This window comes from Podarcis erhardii, assembly GCF_964252035.2.
Source record: "Podarcis erhardii genome assembly, chromosome: 8".
NCBI classification, from domain to species: Eukaryota; Metazoa; Chordata; class Lepidosauria; order Squamata; family Lacertidae; genus Podarcis; species Podarcis erhardii.
The window spans coordinates 62,445,845-62,470,786 of NC_138499.1; the positions used below are offsets into that span (position 1 = coordinate 62,445,845).

Consider the following 24,942-nt stretch of genomic DNA (forward strand, 5'->3'; position numbering starts at 1 on the left):
AATTGATTCCAGGATTCTTTTGGGTGGGGAGTGTTGAATAACACAGTGTGCTTCTGAAGTGGCACTGAACAGTCAGTATTCTACCATTCCTTCTGTTTTCATTAGTAGGTTTTGACTACTGTACATGCACAGTTAGCAGTAGTTTTCAATAAACGTCTCTCCCTGTCCCCCCATTCCACAGTTTTACCAATGTGCAGAGGCACACAGGGACACTGATTTAAGAACTGCAGAAAATGAATCCTGATGTGATCATACAATAGCACGAAGATTCCTTTTTATGCAGTGTATGATGCACATGAAACTGATTCAAAAAATATTAATTTTTCATTTAGTAGACTTATTTCCTGCTCCCTCCCCAAGAGTACATATTTTTTAAATTCACAACTTTAAACTGGAAGACAGGCAGAACCAACCCATGTAGCAACAAAGTGAGAGAATTACTCTTATGAGCAGATAGCAAATATTATTATATAGCATAAAGTCAAGGATAGGTCTTTATTTATCAGTATTTCAAATACTGGCTGCTACAGATGCTGAAATGTCTCCTCCTCTTCCCCCACCTCTTTGGCATATTCACAGGAGAAGGGCCCTTACAGGAGCTTACTTTTGGATCCCTACAATCTGCATCAGTATGCACAGGTCAAACTCCACCTGCATGGTTAAAATTACAAAATATGACAAACTCCCACGTTCTGTTCCCTTATATCTTAGTAACAAATGAACTGTGCGCTACAGATGCTGTGTGGATTGTGCTCTGCATAGGAGCAGGGCACTTGCAAGGGACCGGGAACTGCTCTGCCCAAGGAAGAAGATCCAACAAATTTCAAGGGGTAAAACCACGTGATGCATTAGGACTAAAACAGCAGCTGTAAAATTCAGATCTGAATGTTCGCAGTTACGCTGGCATCCTCCCTTGCAGGATGATTCTGTTTTCCATACTGTGACAGATTTGAAGTGTGGGATGGCAGAGAAAGACTGCCTGCCTCTCTGTGTGTGTTGGTATGAGTATCTTTCTGTTCCTGTGTACTACAGGCAAGCTGTAGTACATGGGTCAGACGAGTATGTCATAAGAAAGGAGGCCCCTTTCTCTCAAGATCTCCTTCTCAGGGTTGCTTGTATATTGAGACCTGGCTTAGACTCAAGAAGCAGTGCTTGAATTACAGGAGGACAGAGGGGGTCTTACTCTCTTAAGTTAAGCATTTTAGAAGAATACAAGGAGAGCATAATCTGGATAATATTGAGGAGAGGACAACCCTTACTTCCCCCCCTCATAATTTGAACACTGCCCAAAAGGACAGAGGGAAACACCCCGATAGTGATAAGTGGCAAAACGGGGGGGGGGGGGATATCTACCTGGGGTAATGTTCCAAAGTGCAAATACATTATTTTGCTGCTTCTTCTTTTGAATAAGCATTTTAATCGCTTTTTCAACTCAGAAGATTACTTCCCCTGTGTGCCCTTTAGATAACATAAGCTTCATTCATTCTTTAATTTCCAAACAAAATACATTCTGGTCCAATAACATAAATTCATATGATTTTTCTTTGGGTGGCAGTGTGTATGTGCAATGTCTGTACCTGGAAGTTTATCCTTGTGGTGATCCCTGCTTACTTAAAATTGAGGACCAAGATATTAAACCAGGTAATCATAGTTGACACTAGTACAGATAGGAGAATGCTCCAGAACTGAAGCATAATCCCTCCCTGTACATACACATAGACACAGCACTCAAGCTTGGGTATGATTTATCGTTTCAGCTTAGCATTAAACTAGAAAAAGTGTTTCAGGAAGGATATTCCATGTTACTGTCCTAAGTAACCTAGCATCATACGAAGCCATCCATTCCAGTCTCAAGTCCACAGAAAAAAATATACAGCTGATAGTTAAAGCATTTCAGATTACTGGATGTTAGGCTAACCTCAATTTGCTCATTATGGGTTTTTGCATGACTCAACAACTCTATGCTTTATGTTCACGGGGTGGGATTCACCTAATCAGTGGAAGTCCCGCACAAAGACTTCTGCTTGCACAACAGAGCTTGGCCCCCTTCCCCATGCCCCCCTCCAAATTCTTCTGGGGAGGCTGGGAGAACCCCCAGAACAGTGGGGGGGGGGAGGAGAGGAGAGGAGAACTGGTCCATCTAGCAAAGGTTGCAATGCTTGCACAGATGGAACCATTGGAAGGGTGCAATGCTGAATTCCTCTCGTGATTTCTGAGAGAGGCGTAATGTTCCCTGTTTCTAAGTGACCTTGTAGACAAGTCAGGGCTCCTCAATCATCAAAGGTTTACTGAACTGTCACTCTTGGAATACAGCAGTACGAAGCCTTTGCTCAGCCCAAGCTAACCACATCTGCTGTTGCCACAAGTCTTACAATCAGTCTGCAATAAGCCTTTTGCCGTAGATTATGATAATCTACCGGGAAGAAAAAAAGACAGTTAAGGGTAGATAAAGGTTATAAGAATGGAGTAGGGTAACACAATGAGGCTGAATAGTTAAAGAAACATGCTAAAAATAAACCTTGGGATCAAGTATTTCAGACCATTTCTTGCTTGCTTCAGCAAATTACTGCTCTAGAAAAGCTTGTTTTAGTAAGCATGGGAAATCTATTACTACTGCTTCCTGCATTAAAAAAGAAAAGAAACCAGCCAAGGTAGTAAAGAGTATTTTCACATTATTTTGTTAACCCTCTGTTGACAGGTATGGTTAAACAGCCCCCAAGAGTACTGAAAATAAAATGAATAAAACTTTTGTTATCAGTCTCTCACAACTCTATGTTCCAGATATTCCTCAATCATGACAGGGACCAAACTAACCTGTTGTGTTGTTGTTTTTTTAAGAGGAAAGGGCCTCCTAAATTTACTGAAAATTTGATATTATTTTTGCAAAATTTGGGTTCAGTTCTACTCCTACTGAAGTTATGGAGAAAAGCTGAAAAAAGCATAAGAATAAAGGTGCTGGGTCAAAGAGACCTTGCAAAGTGCTGTTTAATTTTTTTTAGTTTTTCCTTGTGTAAAGATGTATACGCCAAACCTGTTATTCCATTATTTGTGTGCCATGCTTACTAGTTTGACTTTTGGATTCACTGTGCCCCAAAACTGCATCTGCAAATGTTTGCAAGCGATCTGCGCCCTCATCTCAGGAGGTGACCAAGGTCAGTGGCTTTCTTTAATCAAGGACTTTTAGATAACTGCATTGCTCTGTCCACAGAAAGGTATTTACAAAATGCATTGTTGAGTGTTTCCCACCCTTAGCTATAATTGCAACCAGACAGTTCCAGCAACTCAAAATCTAGGCCCGACAGCGGTTGAGAAGCTAACAACACATTTGCACAGTTCTGGACAGAACCTACCTAACAATTAGCTACAGGATTAGCTAATGAACAAAAAATCCTGACTGTGGTTGCACATTGCAAAAAGTAAACCAGAAATTCCTCAATGCGTTCCTTTCCCACAAATCCAGAAATGTAAGCAGAAGCATTTTGGGTTTCTAAGAAGATTTAACACTTGTATAATATGTGCCAAAAGCAGGATTGACAATACCTCTTTTTTGTTCAGTGCACCGCAATCTCAGTCTAGAATTTTAAGGTGGTCAGAAAGGTGGAAATCTGCCCAAAGACCTGCTCCGACCATAATGCACTGAAGATGGACATGACACTACTACCAACCGGCTCCTTTAGATGGAAGATGAATGACAATTTGTTTAGAGATCAGGAGATTATTAAGAAGGCCCAAAAAGCTTTGAAGGATTACTTTGAGATAAACATGAACACTACGGTGGAAAAAAGAACTATCTGGGATGCAAGCAAGGCTGTGATGAGGGGTTTTTTGATACAACAGAATGCTGTAAAGAAAAGGACACAAAATGAGAGGAAAGATAAGATCTTGGAGAAAATTAAAGAACTAGAGAAGAAGTTAAGATCAAATCCGAAGTCACAGCCGACTCTGAGAGAAATTAAACTTCACCAAGCACAATATTCTAAACTGATAAACAAGGAAATAGAGTGGAAGATTAAATTAATGAAACAAAAAACTTTTGAATCGGCAAATAAATGTGGGAAACTGCTAGCTTGGCAGTTGAAGAGGAGACAAAAATTAAATACAGTCACAAATCTAGAAATTGAAGGAAGAAATATTCAGAACCCTGCGGAGATCAGAAAGTGCTTCCAGAGATATTTCAAAAAAGTATATACTCAAGGGCCGCAAGACGAGGTTGAGATTAAACAATTTTTGGAAAAAAATGGACTAACAAAATTGTCACAAGAAAATAGATCAATCCTGAATTGCAAAATAACACGACGAGAGATTGAACAAGCCATTCAGAACATGCAACTGGGCAAATCTCCAGGGCCAGATGGGCTGACCTCCAAGTATTATAAGACATTAAAAGACTATTTGATACAACCACTGATGGAGGTCAGCAATGAAATTATGGAGGGGAAGAGGGCGCCGGAATCGTGGAAGGAAGCTTTCATCACATTGATACCAAAATCGGAAGCTGAAAAGACACAACTCAAGAACTATCGTCCCATCTCCCTTTTAAATGTGGATTACAAAATATTCGCAGATGTTTTGGCAAGTAGACTTAAAAAAGTTTTAAATGAAGTAATTCATAAAGACAGGCAGGCTTTCTCCCAGGTAGACATCTGTTTGCTAATACAAGGAACATTATTGACATCTTGGAACTTTTGCAAACAGACATAAATACAAAAGCAGTGTTAATCTTTATAGATGCGGAGAAGGCCTTTGATAATATCTCTTGGAAATTTATGAAGGGAAATCTAAAAGAAATGGAAGTGGGACGGGGTTTTGAGAATGGGATTGATGCAATATATTCAGAACAAAAGGCTAAATTGATAGTTAACAATGTGGTTACAGAAGAGTTCAAAATTGAAAAAGGAACACGACAAGGCTGCCCTATTTCCCCTTTGTTATTTATTTCGGTTCTGGAGGTGCTCTTGAATATGATTAGAGGGGACCGGTTGGTGGAAGGGATCCAGGTCGGAGCGAAACAATACAAACTTAAAGCTTTTGCAGATGACCTAGTTTTGACCCTGCAGGAGCCAGAATCTAGTACGAAAAGAGTATTACAATTGATTCAAGACTTTGGTCGGGTGGCGGGATTTAAATTAAACAAACAGAAAACTAAGGTGTTGGGAAAAAATTTGACAGATACAGAGTCAGAACGGTTTCAGAGAGAGACAGAACTAACTGTGGTTAAAAAAGTAAAGTACCTAGGGGTAAACACAACAGCAAAAAATCTGAGTCTATTTAAGGATAACTATGAAAAATGTTGGTCTAAAATTAAGAGAGACTTGGACAGTTGGACAAAATTGAAACTTTCTTTGTTAGGCCGAATTGCTGCTATTAAGATGAATGTATTGCCAAAAATGTTGTTTTTGTTTCAAACACTACAGATTGTGGACAAGACGGAGTGCTTCCGGAAGTGGCAGAGAGATATCTCTAAATTTGTCTGGCAGGGCAAAAAGCCCAGAATCAAGTTTAAGATATTAACAGATGCGAAAGAAAGAGGAGGCTTTGCCCTGCCAGACCTAAAGTTGAATTATGAAGCCGCAGCTTTCTGCTGGCTAAAAGACTGGCTACTTCTCGAAGACACTGACGTACTGGACCTGGAAGGTTTTAACAATGCTTTTGGTTGGCATGCATACTTATGGTATGACAAGGTTAAGATCAATAAGGCCTTTAAGAACCATATTGTCAGGAAAGCAGTGTTTAATGTCTGGACAAAATACAAAGACTTATTGGAAAACAAAACTCCAAGGTGGCTTTCACCTCTGGAAGCTAAGGCCCGAAAAAGACCCAATATGGAGACCAAATGGCCAAAATATTGGGAAATACTAGAAAAAGATGGAGACAATTGGAAATTGCAGAGTTTGGAGAAAATGAAGGATAAAGTGCGAGACTGGTTACATTACGCTCAGATTAAAGAAGTCTTTAAAAATGACAAAAAGTTAGGGTTCCAGGTGGAGAAATCGAAGTTGGAAACAGAACTGTTAGAGCCTAAGACTAAGGTACTTTCAAGAATGTATAACTTGCTGTTAAAATGGAACACACAAGATGAAATGGTTAAATCGGCTATGATAAAGTGGGCACAGGACATTGGGCACAACATTATGTTTGAGGACTGGGAAAGGTTGTGGACCACTGGGTTGAACTTCACTGCATGTAATGCTTTGAAGGAAAATGTAATGAAAATGATATACAGATGGTACATGACCCCTGTTAAACTTGCCAAAATATACCATTTGTCTGATAATAAATGTTGGAAATGTAAAGAAAATGAAGGAACATTCTTTCACCTCTGGTGGACTTGCCCTAGGGTGAAGGCCTTCTGGGAAATGATATATAATGAGCTGAAAAAGTTATTTAAGTATACCTTCACCAAGAAACCAGAGGCCTTCCTTCTGGGTATTGTCGGCCAGAAGGTGCTAAAGAAGGACCGAACATTCTTTATGTATGCAACAACGGCAGCAAGGATACTCATCACCAAGCATTGGAAAACTCAAGATCTACCCACACTGGAAGAGTGGCAGATGCAACTGATAGACTACATGGAACTAGCCGAGATGACTGGCAGAATCCGAGACCTGGGAAAGGAGAGGGTTGAAGAAGATTGGAAGAAATTTAAGATTTATTTAAAAAAACATTGTAATTTGGTTGAATGTTAAGAAAGGATGCTAGATCATAAATAATTGAGCACCACTAAATTAGATGGAATCAAGATGACAAGTAAGTTGAGGAAAAATTATATACCCTTTGGAGAATTAATAGACTATATTTAAATGAATGGGACACAAGAATGTAAACAAGATGATAAATTGCGGGCAAGAATTGACAATGATGCAAGTGGGAGCGGGAGATGTGAGGGAGTCCAAAGAAGTTAAGAAAATATGTTATGATATATGTTATATTGTTCTTTATCTTTGCACTTATGTTTAAAAATCTCAATAAATATATATTTTTTAAAAAAATAGAATTTGAAGTCTCAAAGCACTCTTTATATAATAAAACTAAAAATGGCATAGACATCTGTGATCTGATGGTCCTTCCAAATGCATGGTCAGTGGCATATTTTTTTTTTCAAAGGATAGTGGGCAATGCCCATTTAAAAGCCTACGTTTTTGCAACCAGAACAACCCACAACAGATAGAGCATCCCAAATAGACCTGGATCTGGAGTTGATCAAACTCTGGGTTGAATCTAGAAACATAGCTACCTTGCCTAGGGTGTCAATAGGGTTAGTCTCTGAACTGATAGGGCATGCCACTCCAGGAAAAGAAGAAAGTATCTTGCAGAGAATTTCAGCAACATTGTGCTCTATGTAATAGTTTGTTTGACCTACGCAAGAGTTGTGAAGTGCAGTGATTCTGCATGGGCTGCCTTAATAGCAAGTGCTATGTTTGTAAAGTCATGTGAGATTTTTGTTGCTGTTACTTAAGTGTTTTAAAAATGTTATATGTATGCATGTCGGAGGTACCACATTTTATCTTATCTTTAAAGAACTGTGTGGTCATCCCACACCCTGTTCTTGGAGGTTTATGTACTTTACATAGTAGATTCCATAGTAGATTCCACAGTAGAAAAGTTTTCAATGAAGGTATGGCTTGTTTTTTACCTGCAAATTCTACCACACTTAATATATTCATCTAGATGTTTCATTTTTATTGGTTCAAATATAGTAAATATGATTCTAAAATCAGACAGATATAGTCATGTTTTCTATCAACACAGGGTTCACAAGACCAGTCCATTCACTCTTATATTTTATGTCTTGATTTTTATTTTTATGTTGTGCTAAAAATAAAAATTTCTAAGCTACATTTGTACAATCACTGGTAGTAAACTTTAGACCATCACAGGCTTTCTATTCTTGGCACCCTATTTTGGCACATAACACAAGATACCTCTCAGGCTCAGAGAGAGGCATCTTGTGTAATGTGCCAAATGAAGGCAACAGGATGGAATAGTTTTACAAGTACGTTTACTTGAATATCCTGGGCGGCACATTGACATAAATAATCTAGAGTCTGATATTTTAGAGAAATGAAATACAGCATTCAAATAAGGCGGGAATTAAGAAGCGTTGCTGATTCAAAGGTATGATTTATGATGTAATAGTTATACAGTGTCTCAGGATATGAGTTATGAGATTTTAGTAAAACTGCACCTATGGACCTTCTTCTTACAATCTGATCCTATCTTCTTGCAAACCTGTGTGAAGACACAACGACACATTAAATGCCCTTGTACCAATGTAATGCAGTTTGTGTCATGTTAGGTAAAGGGACCCCTGACCAATCGTGGTCCAGTCGTGGACGACTCTGGGGTTGCGGTGCTCATCTCACTTTATTGGCCGAGGGAGCCGGCGTACAGCTTCCGGGTCATGTGGCCAGCATGACTAAGCCGCTTCTGGCGAACCAGAGCAGCGCACGGAAACGCTGTTTACCTTCCCACTGGAGTGGTACCTATTTATCTACTTGCACTTTGACATGCTTTCAAACTGCTAGGTGGGCAGGAGCTGGGACTGAGCAACGGGAGCTCACCCCGTTGCAGGGATTCGAACCGCTGACCTTCTAGTCCTAGGCTCTGTGGTTTAACCCACAGCACCACTCGCGTCCCTTTTGTGTCATGTTACAGCTGTGCAATTCAAATATCTTGTACTGGCTCAGTAATTGATTCATCCAGCCTATTACTGACTGTGATTGTCTCTCTCCAGTCTCTGAAGTAAGCCCAGCCTAGCCACCTGGCATCCTCAAACCACAGACGTTTCAGAAACTGAACACTGGACTTCAGTAGTGTAAAAATGTACTCTAGTCCTGAACTATGGCTACTTTTAATGATCTCAACAAAACTGGCCAACATGCACCCATGTTAGTCAATGAGACCAAACTGGTAGAAAACAGAGAAAGTGGTATTGTGGGCCAACAAATTCCTACATTTTCCATATACTTCTGGAAAGCAAAAAGAAGAGCAGGGGGAAGAGAGGAAAAATGGGAGCTGTCATCATTTGAGCTTGCAGTGGTCCCAAACAGAAGTCAGAATATAAGGAAAGACCAATGTATTTTCAACATGATTCCGAAGTATGAAATATTAAGATTTTATTTATTTATTTATTTATTTATTTATTTATTTATTTATTTATAAATATGAGCTGAAGTGTGACAAGAATACATCACCTGCCCTTAGCTCTTGCAACAAGACATATGGGAAACAGGCAAAACAAACTAAGTAAATTTGGGAAGTTCGTTTTTTTAAAAAATGTTTTATTAAGATTTGTCCTTTTAAATGCAGAAACAACTTTTTTGTTTTGTTTTAAGTATAACAGTTACCTAAAACAAAATTAAATTAAATTATTCCACCACCGGGCAGTTAAATTTATTCTACAGGGGGAAAACAACAAACAACCACTGGTTTTATTTTAGACAGCAGGTTGTAACTTTTTCTTCCTTGATACCATATCCATCTTGTAAAAACTGCTTTGGAAATCTAGCAAAGTTACAAAATGGAATAGCAGTTACAAAAGTTACAAAAGTTACTAGCTAAAGGGACAGACAAGTAACTTTCTACTTGCAGCAATTTTCAACTGAATAATCAAATAATTCCTGCAGCCTTCACTTATGGCTCAAAGCAGCAGAGTCTGGGTTTGAAAAAGCATAAGGCAAGTCTCATCATTTGCCAGACTTCCTGGAGCTCTCAGCAGCCAAGTAATTCCTCCCACTACTGGCCAAGCTTCATTAAGTTAATCAGGTGTTCATTCATTCAGTCATTCATTGAAGAAGAAAAGATGTATTTTTAAAAATACTTGTACCAGCTAGCAGCCACTAAAATGCACCAGCAAGGAGTGTGCCACACCAAGTCAACGCTGAAAGATTAATTTGCAGAGGCCTTTGAGGCTGTCAAATAGGAATTCATTTCATATTTCCCCCTAGGGTTTTTATTCTGCACACATACTTCTTGCTACATATAGCCTGCCAAAAGGTGGCAATACAACAGGAAAATTGGGGTGTTGGTGGGTGGGAAATGAACGTTCTGAATGCCATGACCAAGTTAAAACACACTGCCATTGTCCATCCTATTGCTGCACACATCCCAATCTCTTGAGTGCTGAGAAGCTCCAGGGATTCCAATGCTCACCCAGGGGTCAGTTTCCTTGGAAGGCAATGGCGACTGTGGTGTCTTTAAGCTATATGGTTTTATTAACACCTACATACAATCTGAAGGCAGGAGGGAGGGTCTCGCAGCGTTAACACACCAAAAGAATTTAATTATCCACTAGTCACAGCTTTCGATCCAGCACAGAGCTAGACATGTCTCTGAACCCACCTCTCACTGAGTCATCTCCCTGGCTTCCAGCTCTCTCTCAGACAGCAACTCTCCCCCCCCCCCGCCCCCGCCTTGCCCTTTTGGTTGTTTCTCACTTAAATGTAACTACAGTGGTACCTCGGGTTACATACGCTTCAGGTTACAGACTCTGCTAACCCAGAAATAGTACCTGGGGTTAAGAACTTTGCTTCAGGATGAGAACAGAAACCGCGCGGCAGCAGCGGGAGGCCCCATTAGCTAAAGTGGTGCTTCAGGACAAGAACAGTTTCAGGTTAAGAACAGACCTCCGGAACGAATGAAGTACGTAACCAGAGGTAACACTGTACTGCAACTCAGCTCATTCATTTCAAGTTCTCAGATGAGCACTAAAGTGGCCAGCTGGTCATCATCTTTGAAGAATCTTGCCTGGCCAGTTCCCCAACCTCCCCCAAACTCAAAACATTACTATTAGTGGTAGAAAATCAAAAAACAAAACGAAGTGTGTCTTTTTATTTTTTAACACATTATTTATTGCAGTAACCTTCAACCGTTTCAGACAGGGGACTCACCAAACATGTACTTGGGGCCCCATTTCTTCATTTTTTAAACCATATATGGGATAGTGACAGTGCTGCTGTTGGAACCCACCTTAGATCACTGGCACGGTAGTGCGTCTGAGCTCACCAGCTGAAGACCCATGTTTCATTGAGACATACAAAATCATGGCTTAAACCTTGAGCAATTTAAAACAGTCAGCTCTGATCTCCCAGGGTGGAGGGTTTCCATTGGCTTCAGTGATTTAAAGAGACAACCAAGCATGTGCACGCACACAAAAACACACAGTCCAAGTACACATATGAAGCATGTGGTTCATGGATTGGTGGTGAGCTGTGAGACCACAATTCAAAACAGAGACAAATGTTGAAGGTCACTTCCAGTGCAAACAGAGAAGCATGCTGAATTAAAGCTCAGGTGCTTCTGCATGCCGATGCAGCGATACTCAATATGCAGGGAGAAAGGGATGGGGAAGCATTATTAAGCAGCAAGTAAGTGTTGCTAGGTTTCCTCACACTCCATGTCACCGAGACATTTGTCAGTCAAGAGACATTACTGCTTCACAGTGGTAAAAGGCTAGAGAAAGCCCAATCTCAGTAAGTGCTCATATATTCTTGAGTTGTCTTCGTACACCCATTAAAGCTTAAAGCTATTAATTGCCTTACTAAAAATGCACCATTAAACACCTCACTTTACAACGGGGATAATCCTTTGCTTGGATCAATGTAACAGAATGTCTCCCCCCACCCCCATTCTTCTCCTCTCAGAAGTTCAGTTTTTAAAAATGAGGTTAATAAACATTTGAAGTCACTGTAGTAAAATCGTACGCAATTAAAATCCCCTGTTGTATCTTATAAAGCCGGTGTGTGTGTGTGTGTTGCATGCAGTTTACACACATGCATTATAGGTGTCAACTGACTAAATTCTCTAACTGAAAACATGGTCACCTCAGTAGATTTTAAATATCTAAAGGACTCCCAAAGGGTACAACTTTGAAATTTGTACTGGATAGATATTTCCAAAAATGAGGGTGCGATATCTCTCTCTCCTGAAAGGCTGGCAACTGCACTGCATGAACACATTGATGGCTTTCAAGAGGGACTATGCATATTTTTAGGAGATCACATCATCTCCTGCCAGAGTTAATTTGATAAAATACTGAGCTCTTTCAACATGCCATGGAAGATGGAAGACTGATGTATTAGCAAAGAGCTAGTCCCAAGCTATAATGAGCGCTTTACATTAGTATAAAAGCAAGATGATCTAACTGTTTCCTGGGAAACAGGCCTTCTTGATATATAGTGGTAAACCTTCTGGGAATAGAACTGCAGGTTTTCTTCTAGCAAAAGCTTCCAACATTACTTATTCAGCACCACTTCATGCAATACCATTATTCCAGTTGCAATTGTATAGGTAATAAAAGGAGGGAAAAATCACCGAGTGTGCTCATGACTTCTTGCCGCTTGTCAAAAAAGAAAAAAGGGGGGGAAAAGAAAAGCATACATACTAATTGCATTTATCTTTGTGGCTGCACAGTCTTGCCAAATCTATAAAAATCCAAACCAAAACGCTTTGACGGCGGGGTGGGGGGTAGTACCCGAGGAATCGATGGACAGGAACAGACTTTGAAAACTATCTGATTTATTAGCTTTCCTCATGCTTTAAAATTTGAAAGAAAAATGTAAACTTGGAATGAGTCCTGATTGCTGCGGGACACAAGCACCCAAAGCAGGATGTGCAATGGTTACAGTTAACACACAGGTGGATATTCAAAGCATACCCAAGAGAATCCTACAATGGTAGCTTGGGTTACAAACAGGTAACAAACTTTTTGGATTACGAACACTTCAAACCCGAAAATTAGTGTTCTGGGTTGCGTTTTTTTGGGGGTTTTTTTTGTTTTTTTTGGTTTACGAACCTACTCCATTCAGGGGTGCACTTCTGTTTTGAGAACCACACTTTCATTGTCCAGCAGCGGAGAAGGGGGTTGTCACAGCGTTTCCCGGAGCTGCGAGGGAGCAAAGCTGCGTGCCTACCTGCCATCTGGTTGGCGGGCGCGCAACTCCCCCCCCCCATGCCACTGCAGGAGGCACAAGCACTCTAGGGAGCATTTCCCGCAGCAGCATGGGGAGGGATCTGTGTGGATCCCAGTTCAGCTACTGATTGATTGATTGATTGATTGATTGATTGATTGAGTGACTGCGGAGATGGATAAAAGCCCCCCATCCAAACAATGACAATCATCAGTGCAGGTGAGAATTTTTTTTAATTTTTATTTTGACCATCCACAATACTGTTTTATCTATTTTATAGTACAGTACATTGATTATTGCTTTCATTTTATGGATCAATGGTCTTGTTAGATATTAAAATTCATGTTAAATTGCTGATTTAGGGGTTGTTTTTAAAAGTCTGGAACGGATTAATCCATTTTGCATTACTTTCTATAGGAAAGTGCGCCTTGGTTTAAGAACACTTTGGTTTCAGAACGGACTTCCAGAACAGATTAAGTTCGTAAACCAAGGTATCACTGCACTTTCTTTCATACTTTCTGAACATCTTTCATACACGAGCTATGCCCCAAAGCTCATCTCTTCCCATAGATCTAAGCAACCCTTCAGTATCTTTGCACACTGAAGCTTTCCTTAGTCTACCGGATCTCTAGAAGAAAGGAGTTAGTTCCTTCTCACATGAGGTTGCAGCCGGAAACGATTTTGCTTACCAACTTGCCATGCCCTGTGCTCTACGGCAAAAGAGGCCTATGGCTCCACACCAACCTGATGGCTAAAAACAAGGTTTGGGGGATGGGCAAAGGTAACCCTTGCTCTGATAACTGCTGCTGTTCCCCTCCGGCTTGGCTGCAAAGAAAAGGGTGTTTTGTATAGAAACTTTCCAGGCTTGTATCTGCTCAGATATGACCAACGTGCTGCACTAAAAGCCTAAGAGACACAGAGAGAGCTCTTTGCAAAGTCTAGAGAACTAAATTCATCAGCTGCAAAGAGCCAAATCTTACCCAGTTCAGTTAACACGGCACATGATGATCGCACATAATTCAGAGTCAAGGTTCAATTGACTCTAACAAGTAACTCGAGGAAAGGAAAGTATATGTTAATGTGCCATTGCTAGCGTATAGTTTATCATAATCTCAGTGACGTCTCCTCATGACCACTCAGTATAAAAGCTTTCACATTTTCTAGACCAAGCTGAAATAATATTTCAACTTAATTCAAAGGGAAGACTTCTCCCTTTCCACTGCTTACTGGTGCTTGTGAAGATGAGTCCACTAAGCATCTCTTTACTCATTGTAAATTATTCCAAATTACAATCTAGAAAATAAAAGAAAAAGAAAAACTTTTTTCAAAACTAGGGACTTATTTCAGCATAAAAATGCACAGGAGTGCACTGTAATCACGTAAAACGCCACAAAAAAGGGGGGGGACACAAATAAATAAAAATACATGCAGGCTGCCGTTTTGAAGCACAAGCTGTCTACACACACTCTCATTCCTGATTTGTACTACCTAAACCAAACGTAAAAAAGTGTGTTGTTTCATCTGGGACACACACTGTATAACACCAACACACACAAAGGCATTATAAACAATTACCAGCAGTTTTGCTATCCTTAAATGACCTTGCCAGGTGGGTTACTCTTGTGGGGAACACACACTTCTCTTTCTCTATTAATAAAGCGTAAGTGTGAACAGCATGTGTGTATTATGTGTGTGAGAGCGTTCACTTGCAAGGAGCATAAATTATAGAGTTACTAGATTTTTAGCAATCACCCCTTGCAGCTGTGATAAAATACAGGAAAAACAAGGAACGTTGTCAAAGAACAAAAATGTTACATACAAAGGGTGTTAAAAACCCTGGCACAGGATAGCAGTGGCTCTTAATGAGATATGAACAATGTACAAAAAAGGCACGAGAATGCAGATGTTCTCAAACAACTATGTAGAACAGGCATAGCCAAACTCGGCCCTCCAGATGTTTTGGGACTACAACTCCCATCATCCCTGACCACTGGTCTTGTTAGCTAGGGATGATGGGAGTTGTAGTCCCAAAACACCTGGAGGGACGAGTTTGGCTATGCCTGATATAGAACAAGGATGGAGAATCTTTCTTCTACCATGGGTTGTTGAACTACAGAAAAATCAAGTAGGTTCCACAGATCTCTCCCATCTAAGTAAGGCTTTGAATTCTTGGATAAAGTTAGCTATCAGGCACCCCTCCTTGAGGGAAGGGGTCTTCTGGCGCTGACTGGCCTTGCGCATGAGGGGCTATGTATCAGGCATCTCCAAAGAGAGCACTTGGAAGATGTAAATTGAGCTAGCTATCAGCTGTCCAGTGCTGGGCAGCCTCTTGTAGGAGGTGGGACCCTGCAGACCAGGCAGCTGCCAGGTGGCTCAATCTTCTTCTCAGGTGTGATGAATGAAATTCAGCAACTGGATGGAGCAGACTGAGTCTGTGATGTTTCCGCACCTATAAAGAAGGGCAGGATATAAACTTAAGAAATATCTGCCGTCACTAGTGTGGTTTATTGGTTGCATTACTGTGCGCCTTCGCATTTCTCTGTGGAAATTAAACATTAGAAGCTGTTTGTTGTTCAGACCAAATTGTGAGAGGGGAAGGTAATCTGCTAGCAATTTCCCCCCCTTATTGTTCTTGAGAATGCTATAAAAGTATTGTTTTCAATCTGAAATTTCTATACTGCGATATGTGCAGCTAAACAAAAAAGCCCTCGGGGAGACGATGCACCCTTCTTTTGCACAGCCACAATCCATTCAGAGAAAACTGATTCGTCTAACTTTGTGGGTGGTTAATATATCCAGGACCCTTTCCCCCCAACCAGAACTCAGTTCTTGCACCTCTTAGATGGGCACCATTGCCATGATCAAAGAACAAGGGTGAGTTCACGATGGGTTCCAGAATCTCTTTTTCTAGAAGAATAGCACTGAATATATCTAATAAAGTTTTACATGGATCACAACTTTTTAAAGCTCTCATTTAACATTCAGTGCTGGCTTCTATACAAGCTGCTATATTTTAATCATTAATCTAAAATGTTTCCATCGGGACTTACTTTCCACCACAAGGTAATTTAAAAAGATCACCTCTCTTTTGCAAGTATGTGGATGGTGGACTTGGGAGTTGGCCAGCACCATGTGTTCAGCAAAAACTAAGCTGTACAGTGGTACCTCGGGTTACAGACGCTTCAGGTTACAGACTCCGCTAACCCAGAAATAGTACCTTGGGTTAAGAATTTTACTTCAGGATGAGAACAGAAATCACGCGGCGGCGGCAGTGGGAGGCCCCATTAGCTAAAGTGGTGCTTCAGGACAAGAACAGTTTCAGGTTAAGAACAGACCTCCGGAACGAATGAAGTACGTAACCAGAGGTAACACTGTACAGGTATTTGCGGGGCGGGAAAGAGAAGAGAAGGGATACAAGTTAGACCGGTTAACTGTAGGCCAATCTCCAACTTGATCTCACCCCAAGAAACTGTGAAGAGCAGGAATTAACTATAAAGTGAAAAGCAGCGGTAGTGGGGAAGTCAAAGTGTTTCTTAAGAACTGGTAGGCATGCTGTACTGTACTGCCTCTGTCATTTACGATCCACATACTACAGTAAGATTTATTATTATTATTAGGTTCTAAAGGACACGCCTTGCCATCACTTAATCACTTTATGAACATTTTGAAAGAGCTTTTGGAATAAGCAGGAGAAATAGGAGATTATGAAGATGCAAAGATTTCAGAATACAAAACAAAGGCTAGACCAAGCACCTGGCTGCAAGTGACAGCGCCCGATGGACAAGCTCTGCCCTCGCTGTATCTACAGACCCGCCCCTGCTAGCCAGGTTGTGAAGTGTGGGAGAGGTATGAAAAATATGTTCCTTCACTGCATCAGCTCCCAGGTCAGTGCAGTCAAGAGGCCCAGATTGGGCCCACTGCCATCATGCAACAGCAGTGGGGCTGGCTAAAGAGGCTGAGGACCCTGTCCTAGTCCACCTCTTCCCCCAAACGTCCCATTTCAGAGGCTTCTGCTAGCTACCATGAGTGGGGATACCTCGGACAGTAGCATCTACCTTCCTGCACACTGGGAAGCTTCTTGGTATTGGGAGTTGGCAGGAATGGACACAGGAATCCCCCCCCCCCACGCCATCCAACATGGTAGGTCACACTTTGGACTAATCTGTAAGTGTTGTCTGAAGTTTAACTTGGAACAAGCCAATTTAGGAAATGTTTAGTCCTGGGACTGATACAATCTTTGACCCCAATGTCCGTGTACATTAACAACGTAAGTGGGTTCTTATTCGCTCCCCTCTTTATTATCATTGTTATGTATTGAAGTTCTCACCCTGGCCACCAGGGGGTATTGTGTATATAGTTTTCACTCAGGTCCACCTGTTAATTTAGGCGGGAAACCCTGGGCTGTTGTTGTTACAATGGTGACAGCCGGCTGCCTATAAAAGCAGGCCGGCTGAGCTGTTTGTGGTTCAGTTCAGTTCCAGCTTACTTATTAAGAACTACTTGGAGAAATCTCTGTGTCGTCTGCTATGTCCACCCACTACCTAATAGTCATCATTCACATGGCAAGTCATCATCTTCTCCCTCCTCCAGGCTTCTGAAAGAGTCAAGCGTGGAATGGGGGGGGTCTATAGAGTCTGTGGCCTGCAAATCCTACTGCTTCCAAGGTCTTAAATTGGCATTAAAGGACGACCTGCCAAGTCCTGTGCCAATGAGATGAATTGGGGAAACTGATGAGAACAACTTTCATAGTGGGTACAGGTATAAAGCTGTGTAACAAAGCTTAGTTTAAAAAGCCGGCAATAGGCTTTTGCATGCCCCAAATCTGTCACATAAGGCCTCATGTCAGAAACTGGAGTGATGCTGTAGGTCCACTCTGTGCCAGTTTTACTCCACTTTCTAGGAGGAAAGTTGCTAGTGGTGGGAAAGACCTCCAGAACAGACTCCTCCATTATGGCCTGGGGCTTCTGATATAACCTTTGGGGTGCAGGAAAGAACTAAGCTAAGCTGCAAACAAAAATGATATGAGAAGGGCCCCTGAGGCCCTGATTTCACTGTGCTCTCTTAATTGTTTATTTACTTCTGCTTTTATTTACTACTTTTATTTACAAGAGGTGGCAAAACACAACAAACGCACAGCCGATACTAAGGAGAACTAAGGCATGTAGAGAAGGGGAAAGTGGTAGCCAACTTCTTGTCCTTCTTTGCAACATCATCTTTTAAAGACCTCTGTTATATCACATGACGAAAACAAAATACAGAAAACAAATAATAATAATAATAATAATAATAATAATAATAATAATAATAATTTTTATTTATACCCCGCCCTCCCCAGCCAAGGCCGGGCTCAGAGCGGCTTACAAGCAATAATAAAAACAAGTTAAATGATTACAACTTAAAAACAAAATTAAAAAATACAACATTAAAATATTGAAACATTAAAATATTAAAATGTAGCCTCATCACAGAAGGAGAAGGAAAAGAAAAAAAGAAAGAGAGGGAGGGAATCAAATTGGCTCCAAGCCAAAGGCCAGGCAGAACAACTCTGTCTTACAGGTCCTGCGGAAAGAAATCAGATCCTGCAGGGCCCTGGTCTCGTGAGGCAGAGCGTTCCACCAGACCGGAGCCAGAGTTGAAAAGGCCCTGGCTCTGGTTGAAGCCAATCTAACTTCCTTAGGGCCCGGGACCACTAGGGTGTTGCTATTTATGGACCTTGAGGCTCTCCGTGGGGCATACCGGGAGAGGCGGTCCCGTAGGTACGAGGGTCCTAGGCCGTGATAAGAGAGAGCAGTACTAACACAATGTTGGTTGTTATCAAACTTCAAGCTCCCCCAAGCTATCAATTAGTAGCTATCAGCTTCTTAGCACCACAGCTCCTCTCAGGTTCAGAAATAGCATCCTTCGTTTCCCAATGTACTTTATTAACAAAGTCAACCTATAGCAAACAATTTATAATTCTCTTGATAACACATTTCACATTCTCATTCACAGCTTTTAAATGATCAGTTAGGTAAGAACTTTGATGCTGTTGAAGATGTTAAGTGCACCTTTAGCACATAATCATCATATCATATCATATCTCATATATCATATATCATATATCATATATCATATATCATATATCATATCATACCATACCATATCATATCACAGCTAACAGGCCAGGAATCAGAGAGAAAGATTTGTGAAATCTTATGATGAAGGGTGGTATATAAGTCTAATAAATAAATACAAAATAAATGAATCAAAACTCAAGGAAAACATCTTCCTGGTGCAAATCACAGGCAGAAACACGGTGGCCATATTTGGATGACCACCCAAGGCTTCATCAACCATGGACAAATACTCCTCCCTCACCACTCTCCCCTTCCCATCGCACAAATCCTGGCTCACATTTAACCAGAGTTCCCAATTATGTCAAAATAGGATTTCTCTAGCTTAGTGTTGGTTAACAAACCTGGAAAATGAGTCAGGATAGTTTTTTTGGGTTTGTTCACTAACATTAAGCCAGACTTCCCTGGGTCAGATGTAACAGGATACTCTCGACTTAATGTGAGCCAAGATCTCCATGTGTGTGCAGAATGTGAGGGGAGGAGCACATGGCTATGCTACTCATCCGTAGCAGTTTTAAAAGCTGCGGAGAACTGACTGAACCCAGCCACCAGACACTAGGCCTCAGAATGTTTTCTTGCTGTATTATAAAACCTGTCTTTGAATAATATATTCCTCCCCCTACCCAAAACAAGCAGTCAAAAGAAAATCTTGCTCTTAATAACCAAGACAGATTATTTTTGAGTTTGTTTGCTGTGAAACATTTCCCTTCAAACCCACTGGGCTGGCGAGCTACACAGAATCCATAATTTCTAGGATATTTTTTTCCTAGGAGGATTAGTTAAACCATGGTTTTAAGAGGCAAATGAAGTTTTTGAAGCATTTGCCCTGGACACAGGATCCAAAACTTGGAGAAGCAGCCCATCCTTCATGTCCCTTTCGAAGTGGGAGAAAATATAATGTTTAGGGTGAGGATTTGGGCTGGGGCAGCTGTTGGTGGGCTGGAGTTCTTATCAGGGCTGTCTTAAGCATATGTGGCGCCGGGGTGCGAAGTTCCACCTGGCACCCGCCCCCCTGGTTGCCCAGTCCCAGGCGTGCAGGAGGGCAGAGCCAGCCGGCCGCCTCAGTGTCTTGCTGGCTCGGCTGCCCCCGAACTTGCGGTGCAGAGCTGCCCACAGCAGAAGAGCCCGCTGCGGCGCTCTGACCGACAGACGGGCTCTTCCCTGGACTCAACTCTCGGGCCTCGGACTCTCGGCCTGGCACCCCTGAGAGCCCAGCACCCAGGTGCCCCGCACCCCTAGCGCCTATGGGTAAGACGGCCCTGGTTCTTATGATACCAGATTTACCTGTGTTTTATTTTATAAATGTGATCTCGTGATGCTTTGTGCTTTTATTTATATACTATTATAAGTTTTCGGAAAAGTAGGCTATCTGTGGGATATAAAGCTGTCAGTCAAGTCCAACATCCCAAGAGAGGACTAACTGCCTCTATGTGGCAGGCAGTTTTGTCAGTTGGTTGGTCGGTTACTGCAAGGAGTGTTAACTGGTAACTGCTCGGATGCAGTCTTCTCATGACTCACTACTATCTAGTATATAGTTTATCTGTTATGTAACCTAAGCCTGCCTTCAGGAACAACTCTGTAAACCTGAATGAATCTGATAGTAAAGTAGTTTATGTTAATATGATTCAGATTCATGTGTGTTGTCTTTAAGAGGGACAGAAAGGGATTATCAACCAGGTATCAACCAGCGCTGGCTCCCGGCCTCTAGAGTGAGATGAGCCACAACCCTAGAGTCTGTCAAGACTGGCCCGTACGGGCAGGGGTACCTTTACCTTTACCTATAATTATTGATAGGACTCAAACGAGCTAGCAACCCATTTGTCGTTGCGTTAACTCAAACAGGGGATCGTTTAAACTCTACTAAATTATATAAACGTTTCTGCACTATCTAGAATAAAAAGGGCCCTTCTAGTTTAAAGAATGACACTAACGGTAGACATTGTGCAATTTCTACTATACCAACAGAATGCTGAAAACTACATTTTTTAATTTAAAAAAATAAGGGAAGTTATGACAATTTGGTATGAATAGATAATTTGGTATGAATAGACAATAGATTCCAATACCCTTAGGCTAATCAGTATATAATGGATGATGTGGTATAGCCCCTCTCCTACTGTTTATTTTCTAATGAATATTTTTATTCATTTTTAGGTCAACAGGAGTATATAACCAACCAAGAACATCACACTGTATTGGTCTTTACAACCTCTTCAATGTCCGCATTGGCTCAGTTCAATAAATCATTCCACAGGCTCAACTCCTCTCCTATTGTTAAGGGTGGCTGATCCTGCTTTAGGCGGTCTGCCTGCTATTAGGGCTATGCATTAGATTGGAATTTAGAAAGCTGAGAGAGATGATACCCAGGTTCTTGGCACTTATGATACTGGGTGGCCAAAGCTCCTCACTTTCAGTCCATGACAAAAGGAGAACAAACTTTCTTTTCCTGATGAAGGCAGTAAATGGATGAGAGGGGACAGCACCACCTTACCTGGGCATCATTCTCTTCATCAATCCCAAATATAAACAGATTATTTCTTTCTTTGGAGGAGAAATGAGGGATGGGGAAAGGGATGTTTTCTCTGACACCACACAAGGTCTTCAGGTTCACATGACCTTAGGTAGTAGCTGGCACTGCCATCTCTTCAAGTTGCCAATTTGCACACACAAATTTATGGCAACAGTAGAGATGAAGCACCTGAAATAAATTACCCTATTTTGGCGAGCAGGGAAGGAGAAGAAAAATGGTGAACTGTATACAGTATGCATAGTATAAAGTTTATCTTGCCCAGATTGTTGGATCTCAGATATGGCAATTTTAAACTGTCACCTAAAACATAAGGATTCTTATTGCTTCCTCTTTGCTTTGGAATAAAACACCAAAGTGCAAGAAAGTGAGGGCTTCACAGTTCTGGCTCCAACCAGCAAATCTAGATTTCTGCATATCAAAGCCACTTCTAGCTCCCTGAACAAAGGCAGTGGCTATGAAGCAGAAGGAAGGAACAAGGGAGAAAGATGGTTCAATTAGGCTTCAGAACTTTAGACAAAGGTTACTCAAATAAGCAATGTACTGAAACTATGAGTAGCATTTCTGCTCTGTAATTTGTAATAACATGACACCTCAGCTTGCGCAAAAGCACCACAGTGTATACTAATAGCACCCTTATTATTAGATTTTCTGCATGGTTACATAAGCCCATAAAAAGGAAAAAAATGTAAATGATTCAAGAAGATAGTGTTGCAGTTTTCATGAAGTCTTTAATAATCTGAGGCCTGAGAAAGATCCCTGCTGGCAAGAAACTATCAATTTTAATGCTTCATTAAAACTGTTCTTTTGAGTATTTTAAAAAGAAAATGCTGATAGGCAAATGAAGCAAACACATTTTTTAAAATAAGGGTTTTGTGCTAATTTCTGCCATTAGATCTTTCATGCTTATCCTGAAAAACTGTATGCGTAATTCTTTGTCTGCCCAATAGGTCTACTTTGCCCTATAGGATAGCAAGTTTTGTGTGTGTGTGTGTGTGTGTGTGTGTGTGTACACACATAATATATATATGGGCCAAGTAAGGGCAAAAGAAAGGAGGATTGTGCAGAGATTCTGATGATCAGAAAAGGCTAATTCCTTGCTGCATTGCAAATTCTAATCATTGTGATTCTTTCCTACAAACTGCTATGAAAGTCTAGTTAATATTCTTTAGACAAGAGTTATCTTCTAAAAAGTGTGGCAAAGAATACTCATAATCCTTAAACAGTGATAAGCCCCCACAGAATCATAGAATTGTAGAGTTGGAAGGGACCCTGAGACCCCTTTACTTGTAAAATGGTAGTGTCAATTTATTTACTTTTGAAAACAAGCATTAATATCAAGTTAATTTTGTCTAGACTTGAATGTCACCCTTGGAATTACATTTTATCTGCCACCTCTGCTGGGCACAACTCTTCAATGGCATTTAATAATACTGCATTAGGCTGGATTCAATTGTAATTTCTTGTGCCCTTCCCACTCATGCTGATAGCACACACAAAAAAGTCTCTTCTGTCACTGCTCAGGGCTGCTCCACACACAACTAACTTTCCTACGTGTATATAATTTCCACGTGGGAACATGCATTAACATGCATGCACTGCCACATGAAGAATGCACACATCTATTGTCCCATGTGCATACAGAGAAAGAAGCTGTAGTTGGCAATAGGTTCCCACAGTAAAATAAGGAGATATAAATTTGTGACATTGTCACTATAAAGGTAAAGGTATCCCTGCCCATATGGGCCAGTCGTGTCCGACTCTAGGGTTGCGCGCTCATCTCGCTCAAGAGGCCCAGAGCCAGTGCTGTCCGAAGACACTTCCAGGTCATGTGGCCAGCGTGACTAAGCTGCTCTGGCGAGCCGGCACCAGCGCAGCACACGGAAACGCCGTTTACCTTCCCGCTATAAAGCGGTACCTATTTATCTACTTGCACTTAAGGGTGCTTTCGAACTGCTAGGTGGGCAGGAGCTGGGACCGAACGACAGGAGCTTACCCCGCCGCAGGGATTCGAACCACCGACCTTACGATCAGCAAGTCCTAGGTTTTACCCGCGTCCCACTATAGGCATGTCACTATAGGCATGCATAATTTACATATGATTTGGTTTCTTGAGAATATACTAAACTTTATGCTGAGGACAGTTTGGAAACTGCAGCTAGACAAGAACTGCAGCTAGACTGGGTGAAAAGTTCTTACCTTGCCTGCACTGAAACAACTACAGTTCTTCCCAGTGAGCATGACAGGCCAATTTGAAGTGCTGGTCTTAACCTTTCAAGCCCTACATGACTTAAGACCTAGATATTTGATGGATCAATTTCTCATATTCATCCACCACTGAGATCATTATCTGAGACCTTCCTCCAGATGTCCTCAGCATCTAAAGTGACCCTTTTCTGTGGTGGTTGCTCACCTTTCAAATGACCTCGTGAGCAGGCCAGCCTAAAAACATCACTGCTATAATTTATACACCAGGCAAAAACATTTCCATTTCCCCAGGCTTTTAAGAACTGCTAATGGAAGCATTCTTTAACTTGAACAGTTTGATTTTAGTATCTATTAAATTGGTCACTGCAGTTTCAGTTTTGTTTCAATTTGCTGTATTAGTGCGTAATAATAATAATAATAATAATAATGTTGTTATTATTTTTAAATGGTAGTTTTGTTCCTTACCACTTGTTAGCTGCCCTGGGAACATAAATCTATGTTGAGGGCTTAAGATATAAATTATGTACACAAACCAACAGCGGGTTAGGCCTCCATATTAGTATAGAAAGTGGATAACAGAGTTCAGGTCTACTAGACTGTATAAATGTAGACGGTTGATTCAGGATAACAACCCTGAATCAACAATATCCGTTGTCACCAATTATATAAACAAACTTTGTATATGCTTCAGAATGTGAGAAGCTGTGGCTTGCTGCCATATAATGTAGGAAGAGGTTTGTCTGAGCCCACAACTATATCTTCATATGGATAGTTCTAAACAAAGAAAAATACATTTTCAATAGTATTTTTGTGTGGATTTAAGAGAGGTTTCTTATCCATATCTCTGCCACTCATTTATTTTATTTTGGTTCATTTCCTTTTTCCTTAAGCTAAAGAACACCTTTGATTTCACGAAGGCACACTTGAAAATGGATGCAGTACCACATAATAAATAACAAAGTATACTGATCAATACCTTTCAGACCCATTGCTGTTTTCTCCCTGGACTCTCCCCTATCTTAGAATTCTTTATTAAGAAACACCCTAAACTTCTAGAGCAAAGCAATACTGTTCAGCTCATTTGAGAATGAACTTGTGTGCAGGCTTGCCACTGTACAGGAATAAAAAAGCACACTATGCCTTGACCTCACTCAAGAACACACAGTTACTTGCTGTAAAGCCAAAT

The 24,942-nt window shown here is 41.0% G+C and overlaps 1 protein-coding gene and 1 long non-coding RNA gene across 17 annotated transcripts in view; one reads left to right on the top strand and one right to left on the bottom strand.

The window, feature by feature from the left end:
- ATXN1 (ataxin 1) overlaps positions 1 to 24,942 on the bottom strand; it is a 231,494-nt gene that overhangs the window by 18,187 nt on the left and 188,365 nt on the right. The window contains exon 1 of one of the 16 annotated variants that reach the window (XM_081873394.1): positions 20,306 to 20,697. The exons of the other annotated variants lie outside the window; for them this stretch is intronic. The gene's annotated coding sequence lies outside the window, so the exon portion shown is untranslated. Of the gene's footprint in view, positions 1 to 20,305; positions 20,698 to 24,942 lie in introns of those variants that run through there. 16 annotated transcript variants of the gene reach the window in all.
- On the top strand, positions 19,934 to 21,281 carry LOC309348362. Its single transcript, XR_014159350.1, has 2 exons — positions 19,934 to 20,269; positions 21,176 to 21,281. It is a non-coding gene; the product is annotated as an uncharacterized lncRNA (long non-coding RNA).